The sequence below is a fragment of the Phacochoerus africanus genome, chromosome 7, assembly GCF_016906955.1.
Source record: "Phacochoerus africanus isolate WHEZ1 chromosome 7, ROS_Pafr_v1, whole genome shotgun sequence".
Taxonomy (NCBI): Eukaryota; Metazoa; Chordata; class Mammalia; order Artiodactyla; family Suidae; genus Phacochoerus; species Phacochoerus africanus.
This window is the reverse complement of record NC_062550.1, coordinates 40,465,960-40,482,626: the sequence shown is the minus strand read 5'-3', so window position 1 is coordinate 40,482,626 and position 16,667 is coordinate 40,465,960.

The following is a 16,667-nucleotide window of genomic DNA, read 5'->3' as shown; positions in this document are numbered from 1 at the left end:
TCAGAATGGAAAGTGATGACTGATGTTGATTGCCACACTCACCTCTCTGGTGAAACAAGCGATTACCACACAGCTGTCTCAGAGCACTACAAGTTTTCAGAGGGAGAATTTCTATGTGTGTGTTTGTGTGTGTGTGTTTAAGCAAATATTTATTTATGGCTTACTTACTTTAATTGTAGCTCTTTATTCCCAACGAGTGGTTGTTCAGCTGAAATGCTGCTGAAGAGCTGTAGGAATGAAGTGTCCAGCTCTCTGAGAATGTGAGTAACAATGGAAATGCAAAGTATTCTTCACATTGAATGATGACAATCTAATGAAAGATACTAATGATGAGGTTGTCCACAATATTGTTTGGTTATCATTAACAAATCACATTATCTTCCACTTCCACTGTAGCAATCAGTCTCCTGAAGCAAACTACATAGTAAATTCTTTTGACAGAAGGCAATTCCTTTTCTTCATCTCCTCCTTAACTCTATAATGAAATCCTAATGAATACTAAAGGTTTCTGTGAGTAGTACAATAATCATCTATTGTATTACTGATTGAAAAGAACTTGCTGCATATTCAGAGAGATATAAAGGACCTGATTTTCAAACAAATAGTTTTGATAGGCAGATTCAGGACAAATCTAAATTGTATTTAATTATGCTTCTGTGCGGTGTTCTTATAACAGTTTTTCACATGTCAAATTAATTTCTTTAATATCTTTAAGAACTATTCTAATGTGTAGAGTCTATTTCTTGATTAGCCACATCAATTTTAATACTATTTCCATATCTTAGCACTCTGGGAATAATGATATAATGGTAGTCTAGGAGGTCAAAATATTGTCCCACATGAAACCTTAAGGGATAACATTTCATTTTGAAACATGTATGCTTATAAGGAAGGAAGGTCTTCTAACATTAATATAATGGCCTTTCTAAAAATGTTTTGTTTTCATGCATGCAATTGCCTACAGGTTTAAACACAGTTTTATAAAGGAAGTACATAGATATTATGAAGAAGGTGCTGTTTTAAGTATGTTTGGTATGGCATCCCCAACCTAACAAATAACTTCCTGTAGCTAATAGCTTGAGGTCCCTAACCTGAGCACGTGTACATGTTATTTCATTATACTCACTGTATGCATTCACTGTACCTTTATAATGTTACAGAGAAAGACATGAATGCTTTCAAAAAGTTTGACCTAGAAGAGAAAATGAAAATGATTTCTTAAATTTAGATTTCAAAATAAACACAGTTGAAAAAATTATTGTTAATAGCATGAAGCTAATAGTTTCCTAAAATAATTTTGGCCTAATTGCAGTCTATGTCTTTGCAATTCAGTAACCTCAAAATATAATTTTGTTGACTTTTCTCCTTTTGGTGTTATTTTCATTTCTTCTTAGTTATTTTTTTAATGCATCTTATATATCTGACTAAATATATGTCTGATTCTTCCTTAGCCTGGCATGGAAAAATACCTTTTTTCCCCAAACAATTAACAAGGCTTGGTGAAAAAGAAAATAGGGCAAGCTGACACAACAAAAGATCTTTGAATTGTGCTATTTGCTATTTCACATTTGTCAGTTTCTTTAAATTGCAAATGAATGACATTGTATTTGAGTTCAGCTACTGATATAGATTATCAATACTTTTTACCTTGATCTTGTGATTAATCTACTATCTTGAAACCACAGGTCATTCAATTAAAGCTTTAAATGGTGTAATTTCTGTGATTACTCTGATTTTATTCCATAACTGACAAATCCTAAGATCAAGTGATAGAATGGATTGGAAAAAATATATATAACTTTCTTTCCAAAGCCATTTCTCCTAAATTGCCTTTCTAGATTTGCATACTTGTGTAGAACATAAACATAATATACATAGAAAAATTCTATATGGTACACTTTGAAGAAATAATGATCCCCTATATAATTATGAAGTCAATAAAAGCCATCTCAAGTTGGTTTTGGATTTTGAAGGAATAAAACTCACTATACAAATACATGAATTATCAGATGCTCAAAAAGAAGAGGTTAATCATTAGTAAAACATCATTTTTAAAGATATGACTGAGAACTACAGAAACACTGAAGTATAATCACAGTGATGAGGGCATAATCTCCCACAGTCAGTACTAGAATATAATTGTAATTAAGAAAGGTGGAACACAATCAACTATATTATGAACTGTCAAAAGAAAGAATGTGTCTAGAGTAAAACACATGAAAAGATAATTTAGAGGTGTGAAAATACAAATGACTAATGAAAAAAGTTTCAAGTTAAGCTACCAACTTAACAATTAAAATAATAGTGAGATGTCATTTTTACCTATCAAGTTGTCAAAGATTATGAATAGAATAATACCAAATGTTTGCAAATGTTAAACAAGAAAATTTATCTTGTACATTTCTGGCAGAATGTAAATTATTGCCTATTCTAGAATGCAGTTCATAAAAGTGTATTGTTAACTTTTAATATATTTGTAATATTTGTATTAAACCCACTTTTTAAAAGTTATTCAATGAGTACACTGTCCTAAAGATATATAATAATGTTAAAATTTATAAATAATCAGAATATTAAAAATAGGAACTTGATTAAATTTATTTTCTAGTATGATGGATTATTAGCCATCTTTAATTATGTTTTTGGAGATCATAATGACATATTAAGTAAGAAAAACAATGTATAAAATGTGCATATATTATTCAATTATGTTTTTCATTGCATATATCTATATGCTTGGAAGAAATGCCAGTAGGAAATACTAAAATGTTAAAGATTATCTTTATATTCTGAAATTTCAGTTAATGCTTGCTTATTATTAAAATATATATAATGGTTAGGTAATAATGATTTATATTTGCTTAGTATTATTTACAAATAGGTTTTCAAACTTTATATCTTGGGGATTTGTTTTTTTAAAAATATATCAGTGATATTATCCAATCATATTTTTGTATGTAATTGTAGTTCATCTGTTTTTATTGCTCACACCAGTTGGTTTTTTGCTCCATAATAACCATCTCAAAACTTATTGGCTTCAAAGAGCAATCACATATTACTTCACGGCTCTATGGGCCAATCATTTAGGCTGAGCTCAAATGGGCAGTACTTATGCTGGTTTCACAGAACACCCACTATGAGCTATGTAGTCACCTCATAGTTTTATATGGAGAGTGACTGTTCGAGGGTGCTATTGCTTTCATGTCTGATGATAGTGCTGGCAGTTAGTAGATGGCCATCAGCTCAGTGTGATAGAGTTAACTGGCATAAAATCTCCAACAGGTTAGCCTGGGCTTAAACACATTGTGGGAGTTGCAGGGTTTCCATGAGAAGCACTTTTTAAATTTCTGCTTTCATCACATTTACCATCATCTTATTGGCCAAAGCATATGGCCAAGATTCAGTATACAAAGGTACTATACAAGGGCGGAAATTTAAGGAGGAATAAATAAAATCAGGGACCATTACTGCTAAAATGTACCATACTCTTCAATTTTATTCCATATATACCACAGTTTACTTCTACATTATCCTGTTGACCGATATTTAGATGCTTTCCAGGACTTGTTATTATGAACACTGTTATTAGGTATGCTTTTATATATGTCTCCTGTTCATAGATGTATAACTAGAAGGGGAATTGCTGGGAATATATGTGAATGGTCACTTGTATAAGATAATGCCATCTTTTCCCCATTAAGATTGTTCCAATTATACTCTTGCTGGCAATGGGCAGGACAGAAAATTGAAATACAGCATTACCAACAATTATTACAGTTTTAAAAAAAATAAGATTATTTTGTCTTTGATATTGAAAATTAGCAATCAAATTACAGTGTAACGAGTATAATTTTAGTTAAATAGGAAATAATAGGCTATGCAAAATTTAGAGACTGTAAATATTAGAGTATATAATTGTTTGCTCAGTTATTATTTATTTATTCACAAATATCTATTAAGTAACTTACAAGACACTGGGTTAAGGGATAAAGATATATGTGTATTTTAAAAGGAATGATCCTTGCCTTCAAGTATAAAATGTTAATTTTATGTGTCAATTTGATTGGCCTAGGGGTGCTCAGATTAAATATTATTTCTGGATGTGTCTATGAGGGTGTTTTCAGATGAGATTAGCAGTTGAACTTGTGAACTCAGTAAAGCAGATTTCCCTCCCCAGTGTGAAGTAGGCATCACCCAATCCTTTGAGGGTCCAAATAGAACAAAATCCAGAAGGAGGAAGAATTCACATTTTTTTTGCTTCCTGCTTGCTTAGTTGGGTTGGAACATTTCATCTTGACGTCATCTCCACCTTCAGAATGGGATTTTTTTAGACCCACTTGATGACTGTTTTATTCATACTGTTTCCATGAGAAGAAATTACACCACCCTTCTTGGGTCTCCAGTTGCCTACCACAGTTAGCAGGACTTCTTCGCCTCCACAGAGGCATGAACCAATTCCTCCTAATAAATCTCCAAACTACTATTTTTTTTTTTCCTTTGGAGAACCCTGACTAGTACAAAGGGCTTGTGGACTTAAGCATTTGGGAAAACAGCATTAGCAACAGCTGACACTTAAATAGAGCTTTCTAAAAACCAGATGTCATCGACAAAATTAACTCACAGAATCCTCACAATAGTCCTGTTAAATGGATTCTATTTTCCTTCCTTCCTTTCTTTCTTCCTTCCTTCCTTCCTTCCTTCCTCCTCATCTTTTTTTTTTTTTTTTTTGGCCACACTTGCAGCCTGTGGAAATTTCCTGGCCAGGGATCAAACTCATGCCACAGCAGCAACCAAGCCTGCTTCAGTGACAACTGCCAGATCCTTAACCCACTGCATCACAAGGGAATTCCTGGATACTATTTTCATTCCTATTTTACAGATAAGAAAATGGAAGCAGAGGTCAAATATTTTGTGTAAGATCTACAAGCTAGTATGCAGTGAAACAAGGGTTTAAACTCAGACAGCCTGGTCCCAGAAACTGCACTGTTCAGTTTCCTTCTACCTTTTAATGCTTCCACGAATTCAGGAAGATAGTGATAGCAAATATGGAGGTCAATACATCCACTGGATTAACATATAATAGATGTTTGTTTATTTGGGGTTGAGCATGACTTCTTTAAAAAAATCACATATGTTTCTATCTTTTTTTGTCTTTAATTTTTTAATTTCCCCAATACTCATTTTTTTTTCTAGTGTACAGCATGGTGATGCAGTTACACATTCATGTACACATTCTATTTTTGCATGTTATCATGTTGCATCATAGGTGACTAGACATAGTTCCAAGGGCTACACAGCAGGATCTCATTGCTAATTCATTCCAGAAGCAAAATTCTGCATCCATTAACCCAAAGCTCCCAATCCATCCCACTCCCAACCCCTCCTCTTTGGCAACCACAAGTCTATTCTCCAGGTCCATGAGTTTCTTTTCTGTGGAAAGGTTCATCTATGCCTTATATTAGATGCCAGATGTAAATGATATCATATGGTATTTGTCTTTCTCTTTCTGACTTACTTCACTCAGTATGAGAGTCTCTAGTTCCATCCATGTTGCTACAAATGGCATAATTTTGTTCTTTTTTATGGCTGTGTAGTATTCCATTGTGCATATATACCACATCTTCCTAATCCAATTGTCTGTTGATGGACATTTGGGTTGTTTCCATGTCTTGGTTACTGGGAATAGTGCTGCAATGAACATGCGGGTGCATGTGTCTTTTTTAAGGAGAGTTTTGTCGGATATATGCCCAAGAGTGGGATTGCTGGGTCATATGGTAGTTCTATGTATAGATTTCTAAGATACCTCCCTACTGATCTCCATAGTGGCTGTACCAGCTTACACTGCCACCAACGGTGCAGGGGGGTTCCCTCTTCTCCACACCCCCTCCAGCATTTGTTATTTGTGGACTTACTAACGATGGCCATTCTGACTGGTGTGAGGTGGTACCGCATAGTAGCTTTGATTTGCGTTTCTCTAATAACCAGGGATGTTGAGCATTTTTGCATGTGCTTCTTGGCCATCTGTACATCTTCCTTGGAGGAAAGTCAATCAGGTCTTTGGTCCATTTTTCATTGGGGTTGTTGGCTTTTTTGCTGTTGAGTTGTATAAATTGCTTGTATGTTCTAGAGATTAAGCCCTTGTCAGTCGCATCATTTGAAGCTATTTTCTCCCACTCTCTAAGTGGCCCTTGTGTTTTCTTTTTGGTTTCCTTTGCTGTGCAAAAGCTTGTCAGTCTGATTAGGTCTCATTGGTTTATCTTTGCTCTTATTTCTGTTGCTTTGGGAGACTGACCTGAGAGAATATTTGTAAGGTTGATGTCAGAGAATGTGTTGCCTAATGTTCTCTTCCAGGAGTTTGAAGGTGTCTTGTCTTATATTTAAGTCTTTAAACCCATTTGAGTTTATTCCTGTGCATGGTGTGAGGGTGTGTGTTCTAGTTTCCTTGATTTGCATGCAGCTGTCCTGGTTCCCCAGCAATACTCCCTGAATAGACCGTCTTTTTTCCATTTTATGTTCTTGCCTCCTTTGTCAAGATGAATTGACCATAGGTGTCTGGGTTTATTTCTGGGTTCTCTATTCTGCTCCACTGGTCGGTATGTTGGTTTTGGTACCAGTGCCACACTGCCTTGATGACTGTGGCTTTGTGATATTGCCTGAAGTCTGGGAGAGTTATGCCTCCTGCTTGGTTTTGGTTCTTCAGAATTGCTTTGGCAAATCTGGGTCTTTTGTGGTTCCATATCATTTTTTGGACCGTTTGCTCTAGTTCTGTGAAAAATGTCCTGGGTAGTTTGCTAGGGATTGCATTGACTCTGTAGACTGCTTTGGGTAGTGTGGCCATCTTTAAGATTTTAATTTTTCCAACCCAGGAGCATGGCATATCTTTCCATTTCTTTACATCTTCTTTAATTTCCTTGATGAATGTTTTATAGTTTTCAGCATATAAGTCCTTTACCTCCTTGGTCAGGTGTGTTCCAGGGTATTTGATTTTTTGGCGTACAGTTTTAAAAGGTATTTTATTTTTGTATTCCTTTTCTATCATTTCATTGTTAGTTTAGAGAAATGCGAGTGATTTCTGAATGTTACTCTTATAGCCTGCTACTTTGCTGAATTTGTTGATCAGGTCAAGTAGCGTTTGGGTTGAGTCCTTAGGGTTTTCTCTATACAATATCAAGTCATCTGCCTACAGTGACAGTTTTACCCCTTCTCTCCCTATTTGGATGCCTCTTATTTCTTTTGTTTGTCTGATTGCTGTGGCTGGGACTTCCAGTACTCTGTTGAATAACAGTGGTGAGAGTGGACATCCTTGTCCTGTTCCAGGTTTTGGTGGAAAGACTTTTGGCTTTTCTCCATTGAGTATCATATTTGCTGTGGGTATGTCAGAAGTGGCTTTGATTATGTTAAGGTATGTTCCCTCTATGCCCACTTTGGGAAGAATTTTTATGATGAATGGATGGTTGTCTTTGTCAAATGCTTTTCCTGCATCCGTTGAGATGATCACGTGGCTTTTGATTTTTCTTTGGTTAATGTGGTGTGTGACGCTGATTGATTTGCCTCTGTTGAACCATCTTTGTGCACCTGGGATGAATCCCACCTGGTCATGGTGTATGATCTTTCTGATATGATGTTAGACTCAGATGGCTAAAATTTTGTTGAGAATTTTTGCGTCTATAGTCATCAAAGATATTGGCCTATGGTTTTCTTTTTTGGTGGTGTCTTCGTCTGGTTTTGGAATTAGGGCGATGGTGGCATCACTGAATGTCTTTGGAAGTGTTCCTTCTTCCTAAACTTTTCCAAAAGTTTAAGGAGGATGGGTATAAGTTCCTCCTTGTATGTTTGGTGGAATTCCCCTGTGAAGCCATCTGGTCCTGGACTTTTATTTGTCGGGAGTGTGTTTATGACATATTCAAATTCATTGATCTCTTTCTTCTTGATGCAGTTTCGGCAGGCTGTAAGTCTCTGGAAAGTTGTACATCTCTTCCAGGTTGTCAAATTGGTTGGCCTACAGTTGTTCATAGTATTCTCTCATGGTTTTTTGTATTTCTGTAGTATGTGTTGTGACTTCTCCTTTTTCATTTCTGATTTTGTTTATTTGGGTTTTTTTCTCTCCTCTCCTCGGTGAGTCTAGCCAGAGGTTTGTCCGTTTTGTTTCCCTTTTCAAAGAACCAGCTCTTGGTTTGATTGATTTTGTCTATTGTTCTTTGAATCTCTATTTTATGGATTTCCTCTTTGATCTTTATGAGTTCTTTCCCTTAGGTTTTTCCTGTTCTTCTTTTTCGAATCCATCCAGGTGGTGGATTAAATTGTCGATTTGAGGTTTTTTCCTTCTTTTTTGAGGAAGGCCTGTGCTGCTATGAACCTCCCTCTGAGCACTGCTTTTGCAGCATCCCATAGATTTTGAGTGGCTGTGTCTTCATTATCATTTGTTTCGAGGTATTTTCAAATGTCCTTCTTGATTTCCTCATTGACCCATTGGTGTTTTAGTGGCACATTGTTGAGTCTCCATGTAGTCAGTTTTTTTCTCATTTCTTTTCCTCTGGTTGATTTCTAGTTTCATGCCATTGTGGTCAGGGAAGACACTGGAAATAATGTCTATGCTCTTAAATTTGTTGAGGTTAGCTTTGTGCCCCAGGATGTGATCAGTTCTTGAGAATGTTCCATGTGCACTTGAGACGAAAGTACATTCTGACTTTTTTGGATGTACTGTCCTGAAAATGTTGATTGATTAAGTCTAACTTTTCTATTGAGTCCTTTGGGATCTCTGTTGCCTTATTGATTTTCTTTCTAGAGGGTCTGTCCATTGCTGTGAGTGGGGTGTTAAAGTCTCCTGCTATGATTGTATTCCACTGATTTCTCCTTTTATGACTGTTGGTATTTGTTGGAGGTATCTGGGTGCTCCTGTATCAGGGGCATATATGGTGGTGATTGTAATATCCTCTTCTTGAACGGATCCTTTAACCACTAAGTAGTGTCCTTCTTTGTCTTTCATTACGGCCTTCATTTTAAAGTCTATTGTGTCTGATATGAGTATTGCAACTCCTGCTTTCCTGTCTTGTCCATTGGCATGAAATATCTTTTCCCATCCCCTCACTTTCAATCTATAAATGTGTCCTTTGCTCTAAGGTGAGTTTCTTGTAGGCAGCAGATTGAAGGTTTTTGCTTTTTTATCCAATCTGCCCCTCTGTGTCTTTTGATTGGAGCATTCAGTCCATTGACATTTGAGGTGATTGTTGATAGATACGTACTTAGTGCCATTTTAAACCTTGTTTTCCAGTTGATTCTATGTTTCTCTTTTCTTCATTTCTTTTTGTGGTTGGACGGTTTCCATTTATTTTATGCTTGGGTACTCTTCTTTTCAGGTTTTGTGAATGCAATGTTCAGTTTTGATTTGTGGTTGCCCTGTTTTTTCAGCACGTTAAGCCCTTCCTATATTTGCCTGCTTGTGCCTGATAGTCATATAGGCTCAGGCACATCATTAAAATTAAAAAAGAATCTATATTTCCTTACTTTCCTTCCCCACATTGTATGATTTTGATGTCTTTTTTTTTTTTTAACATCTCCATATTTAGATTTGTATGCAGACTTATTTAAGTGACTGCTTTCCAGTTGTGGTTTCCTCCATCCTAATTCTTCTTTTCTTCTTCTCCTTCTCCTTCTCCTTCTTTTTATTTTAGAGAAGCCCTTTCAGTATTTCTTTTAGAATGGTTTTAGTATTGCTGTCCTCTTTTAGCTTTTCTTTATTGGAGAGATTCTCTATTTCCCCTTCTAATTTAAATGATCTTCTTGCTGGATAGAGTATGCTAGGTTGCAAATTTTTTTCCTTTCAGCACTTTAAGTATATCTTGCCACTCCCTTCTGGCCTGAAGTGTTTGTGTAGAGACATCTGCTGATAGCCTTATGGGGGTTGCCTTATAATTAATGCTTTGCTTTTCTCTTGGTGCCTTTAGAATCCTCTTTATCTTTAACTTTTGCCATTTTTATTATAATATATCTTGGTGTTGCCCCCAAACACACAGGTACTCTCTGTGTTTCCTTTATCTTGATATCAGTATGCTTTACTTTTGGAAAGTTTTCAGCCATAATTTCTTCCAATATATTTCATTCCCCTGTTTTTTTCCTTCTCCTTCTGGGATTCCTATTATGCACAGGTTGGCCTGCTTTATCTTGTCCCATAAGTCTCTTATTATATTGCTTTCATGTTTTTTTCATTTGGTTTTCTGTCTGATGTCCCAGTTGGGTGATTTCCATTATTTTATCTTCCACGTCACTAATTGGTTCCTCTGCACTATTCAGTCTCATCTTTATTGCCTTAAGCTCAGTTTGTATCTCTGCAAATGAACTTTCTAGTTTTTCTTGGCTCTTCTATTTTTTTCTAGTTCCTTTCTAAAGGAATCTGCCTTACCGTTCATATCCTCTCTTAATTCCTTAGTATTTTCACTATCTCCCTTTTGAATTCAAATTCTGTCAGACTGCAGAGGTCTGTTTCATTGTTGACTGCTTTAGGTGAATTCTCCTGTTCCTTTAACTGGAAATGGTTTCTGAGCTTCTTCATCTCGCTTGTGTTTTTTTTTTTCTTTTTCTGTGAATTTGGGGAAGCTAAACTGTAGTCTTGTAAGGCTATTTCTATGTAAGAATACCCCGTTGTATTTTTTGGGGTGATTACTATTTATTTTTGGTGTGGGAGTTTGAATATTTGCTGTCTCTTTCTTTGGTGCGAGCAGGCTGTTGTCCCCAGGATGCTCAGTGTGTTTTCAGGGAGAAGGAGGCAATGGGTAGGGCCAGCAGTCAGTGCCTGGTCGTTAGGCTCTCAGCAACAGCACGGACCTGCAGGAAGGTGGTACAGGCTACTCTTAGTTGCAGGATCCTGGGATGTGGTAATGAGCTCTAGGAAGATCTTCAAGGTGACCAGAGCATTTGGCCGTAGCAGCAGTAGGGTGCCTGAGCTTCCAGGGTAGTGCGAACAATAAGAGCTAGTGTTCAATTGCATTGCCCTCCTCTGAGGTGATTGGAACTTCAGTTGGTGTCTGTACAGGGACCCCTAGTGGGAGTGGGCCATGACCATCTCTAGTATCAATGATAACTGGGGGGGTTTGCCCCTGCCACCTGTAGGCCATGCAAGAAGCACCTCATCCTGCCTAGCCCCCACAGATGTGCTGCACGAGGTGCCCTTAGTTGTATGTTCCTGGGAAGGAACAGTGGTCAAGCATCTGAGCACTGCCCAGAACATTTGGCAGTGGCAGCTGCAGGGCAAGTGTGCTCCCAGGGGAGCGGGAGCAACATCAGATGGTGTTCCATCATAATATCCTTCTCTGTGGTGCCCTCTGAGGTGGTTTTGGCTGCAAGTGATTTTTGTTCAGGTATCCCCAGTGGCAGTGGGCCACGCCCACCTCTGGAGTCAGGGATAACTGCGGTATTTGCTCCTGCTACCTGTAAGCCACACAAGAAGCACCCTGTCCCACTTAGACCATGCAGAGGGTATTGCACCAGCTGCTCCTAGTTGTATAGTCTTGGGAGGGGACAGTTAGCAAGTGTCTGGGTGCTACCCAGAGTGTTTGGCAGTGGCAGCTGCAGGGTGGGTGTGTTCCCGGTGGAGTGAGATCAATAGTGGATGGTACTTGGTAGATACCATGTCACACTTAGCCCCCTCATGCCCTTGTCCACACTAGAGGTGCCTGGCCACTGGCAGTCTGCACAAGAAGAGACCAGTCTCCCATATACTAGCAAGTGGCTTCTCTCCACAGGTGGCCTGAACCAGAGATGCCTGGTCTGCCGCAGGCTAGCAAGTGGCTTCCGGCCATGGGCTCAGATGTTTTTATACCTTAACAGCCAAAGAGCACAGCAACTGAAAAAGGTGTGATCATGTTAAAGAATTTTTTTCTTTGGTATTTAGTCAACTGTGAGTGCCAGAGAACAAATGTTTTCCTATGTTAAATTAACCCTGGCTAATTTAAATAAGGTGAATCAAATATGATATATGTATATTATTCTTACACATCTATCATATATTACACACTACTTCTTATATGTATTAACATTACATCTATCATATATTACACATTCTATCATATATTTCACATTACATCTTAACTTGCTATATATACTATATATTACATGTTATATATACATATACATAAAACTATATATGTTTTATATATATATGTATGTATGTATGTATATATATACATATCCCCACACTCAGTGAGGATTTGTCATTTTCCATTCTTCATCAACAATTTACCTTTTATTTATTTATTTATTTTGCTTTTTAGCAGCCCACCTTGTGCATATGGAGGTTCCCAGACGAGGGGTCCAATCAGAGCTGTAGCTGCTGGCCTATAACACAGCCACAGAAATGCAGCAGGATCCAAGCTGCATGCAGCCTACACCACAGCTCATGAGCAAGGCCAGGGATTAAACCTGCATCCTCATGGATGCTAGTCAGATTTGTTTCCACTGAGCCACAATAGGAACGCCTATATTATTTATAATACTCTGTACACAGAACCAAAGTAATACAAAGAATATTGAAGTGGATAAATGATTATCAGGTATTGTACCTGAATATCAAAAGACTTCATATATATAGTAAAGAGACTATGAAAAGTGAAATCCTTACAAATTAAAATTTAAAATCAGAATTATACATTTTTTAGAACAACATAAGTATAAGAAGACATAAGAAAAAAATCCTGCCATTAGAAAATAGATTTAGGATATAAATGGGAAAAAATAACCTGAAAAATGATGGAGAATAATTATAGGAAATTTCAAAGAAAGACTGGTTCAAACATTCCTTGTAAATTATCTCTATTTTGATTAGCTGGTGATTCTTGTTCTGTCAAATGGATTACAGAGCTCAAAGAAAGGGGAGGGTGAAAAAAAGAAGTACCAGACACTTAAATTATAACCCAGTAAAGAGGTCAAAGAAATGCTAGTTAAAACTTTATTTTTTAGGGTAGATGAAATATAAAAAGAACTAAAAGCTCAAAAACAGAAAGAAGAGCCTTTGCTATGTAGGTGCCAAAATCAAGTGGGTGTCCAGAGGAATAATAAAAAATGGCCTTCTGCTGTACAGTGGGAAAAAAAAAGTTGGTCAAGAAAAAAAAAAAAAAAGCCCTTCTTTTAGCAAGCAAAACATTCAGAAATAAAACTTACTAATACAGATAGAAAAAAAGCCATCAGTGTGACTTGGTGTCAAGGTTGTGGGTCTGCCTATCAGTTGTTATGTTTCCCAATAAGTTAATAGTGTTAAATATCATGCAACAGATTAGAATTCAGAACAGTTCCAGCTAATTTGAAATTAGTCCGTGATAATGAGGAGAAAAAGCTTCTGGACAGATCTCAATCTTCATTCACCTGCAAGTTTTGATTTTGTGAATCAAAATGTTACAAGGAAATTAAAGATGTAAAGAAATGGAAAGATATGCCATGCTCCTGGGTTGGAAAAATTAAAATCTTAAAGATGGCCACACTACCCAAAGCAGTCTACAGAGTCAATGCAATCCCTAGCAAACTACCCAGGACATTTTTCACAGAACTAGAGCAAACGGTCCAAAAAATGATATGGAACCACAAAAGACCCAGATTTGCCAAAGCAATTCTGAAGAACCAAAACCAAGCAGGAGGCATAACTCTCCCAGACTTCAGGCAATATCATAAAGCCACAGTCATCAAGGCAGTGTGGCACTGGTACCAAAACCAACATACCGACCAGTGGAGCAGAATAGAGAACCCAGAAATAAACCCAGACACCTATGGTCAATTCATCTTTGACAAAGGAGGCAAGAACATAAAATGGAAAAAAGACGGTCTATTCAGGAAGTATTGCTGGGGAACCAGGACAGCTGCATGCAAATCAAGGAAACTAGAACACACCCTCACACCATGCACAGGAATAAACTCAAAATGGGTTAAAGACTTAAATATAAGACAAGACACCTTCAAACTCCTGGAAGAGAACATTAGGCAACACATTCTCTGACATCAACCTTACAAATATTCTCTCAGGTCAGTCTCCCAAAGCAACAGAAATAAGAGCAAAGATAAACCAATGAGACCTAATCAGACTGACAAGCTTTTGCACAGCAAAGGAAACCAAAAAGAAAACACAAGGACCACTTAGAGAGTGGGAGAAAATAGCTTCAAATGATGCGACTGACAAGGGCTTAATCTCTAGAACATACAAGCAATTTATACAACTCAACAGCAAAAAAGCCAACAACCCCAATGAAAAATGGACCAAAGACCTGAATTGACTTTCCTCCAAGGAAGATGTACAGATGGCCAAGAAGCACATGCAAAAATGCTCAACATCCCTGATTATTAGAGAAACGCAAATCAAAGCTACTATGCGGTACCACCTCACACCAGTCAGAATGGCCATCGTTAGTAAGTCCACAAATAACAAATGCTGGAGGGGGTGTGGAGAAGAGGGAACCCCCCTGCACCGTTGGTGGCAGTGTAAGCTGGTACAGCCACTATGGAGATCAGTAGGGAGGTATCTTAGAAATCTATACATAGAACTACCATATGACCCAGCAATCCCACTCTTGGGCATATATCCAGACAAAACTCTCCTTAAAAAAGACACATGCACCCGCATGTTCATTGCAGCACTATTCCCAGTAACCAAGACATGGAAACAACCCAAATGTCCATCAACAGACAATTGGATTAGGAAGATGTGGTATATATGCACAATGGAATACTACACAGCCATAAAAAAGAACAAAATTATGCCATTTGTAGCAACATGGATGGAACTAGAGACTCTCATACTGAGTGAAGTAAGTCAGAAAGAGAAAGACAAATACCATATGATATCATTTACATCTGGCATCTAATATAAGGCATAGATGAACCTTTCCACAGAAAAGAAACTCATGGACCTGGAGAATAGACTTGTGGTTGCCAAAGAGGAGGGGTTGGGAGTGGGATGGATTGGGAGCTTTGGGTTAATGGATGCAGAATTTTGCTTCTGGAATGAATTAGCAATGAGATCCTGCTGTGTAGCCCTTGGAACTATGTCTAGTCACCTATGATGCAACATGATAACGTGCAAAAATAGAATGTGTACATGAATGTGTAACTGCATCACCATGCTGTACACTAGAAAAAAAAATGAGTATTGGGGAAATTACTATTAAAAATAGTAATAATAAATGTAAACAGACCTAGTGCTCTAAAATAAAACTATAAGGACTAAAAGCATTTTTAAAAAGGATAAATATATATAATTTAAATAATTTTCACCCTCTTAAAAATTACCCATTCCTTTTATAATATAGATACAGCTATGGAAAAAAGCTATATAGTAGGGCTTGGGATGAGAAAACACGGTGAAACACATCTGAATATCTGTGCAATAACCAAATATTGACTTTTTCCATGTAATGCTTGTATCAATCAACATAAGCCCGCTTTACCAATATAATAACTATCACAATCTCAGTGCCTCAAAGCTGTAAATGTTTATTCCCATGTTACATATCTACTAAGGGTTTGCTAAAGTTTCTGCTCTGTGTGATCCTCATGATGAAATACCTACTTGAATGAAGCCATAAAGCCAATAATCAAGGCAGAAATAGAAGGTAGTAAATCATGCGGGTAACAGATAACATTTCTGCCTATATTTTATTGGTCAAGTATTTTATTGGCCACACCTCACTTCACAATAGAGGCATACAATCCAACCATGCACTAAGAAAAAAGCTAGAAGTATTTGTTGGATAGAAATTGCAAATACTACAATGAGCATAAAAAACCCATTTGAATAATGAAACTAAGCCTCAGGGAAGTCTAATAAGTAATCAGTGACACAGGTGGAATAGTCAGTTTTGAAATCCAAGCATTTCTTACTGTGAAAGTGAATGTGAAATGAGTAGAATGGCTGCTTGATTAATCCAATATTACTAAGTCCTCTATGCTGGAAGTTCTCTTGTCTGTGGAAGAGCAGCATCACCTGAGAATTTACTAGAAATGTATAATCTCAGCCCCACCCAAGACAGTGAATTAGAATCTATCTTCTAACAAGGTCTCTTGGCAATTCATCTTTATTTAAAATTTGAGAAGCCCTGTCTTAAAATTATTATTATTATTATTATTATTCTTTTGCCTTTTGTCCTTTTTAGAGCCACACCCATGGCATATGGAGGTTCCCAGGCTAGGGGTCTAATTGGAGCTGTAGCTGCCGGCTTACGCCAGAGCCACAGCAACACGGGATCTGAGCCATGTCTGCGAGCTACACCACAGCTCATGGCAACGCCAGATCCTTAACCCACTGAGGGAGGCCAGGGATCAAACCCGCCACCTCATGGTTTCTACTTGGATTCATTTCCACTGCCCCATGACGGGAACTCCCAAAATTGTTCGTTGAGCACACATTGCCTCATTGGAAATAGCCCACAGCTGTCTCCTGCTCCAAGCTTACACCTATCCATTTAGGAATTTTATAATTTCTCCCAAATTTCTCACTGCCACTATCATCACCCAGCCACATCTGGGATCCACCTCTCTTTACCCTCTCCACTGTCTAGCTCCAGGCACAGTGACCTCTCTTTCCTGCCTCTATTAGCCCTCAGGATAACAAATTTGTCCTATTATCTATGTCACAGCTGATGAAATGGATGAAGAATTGACCTATCTGGAAATCACACTACAACTGACTATCT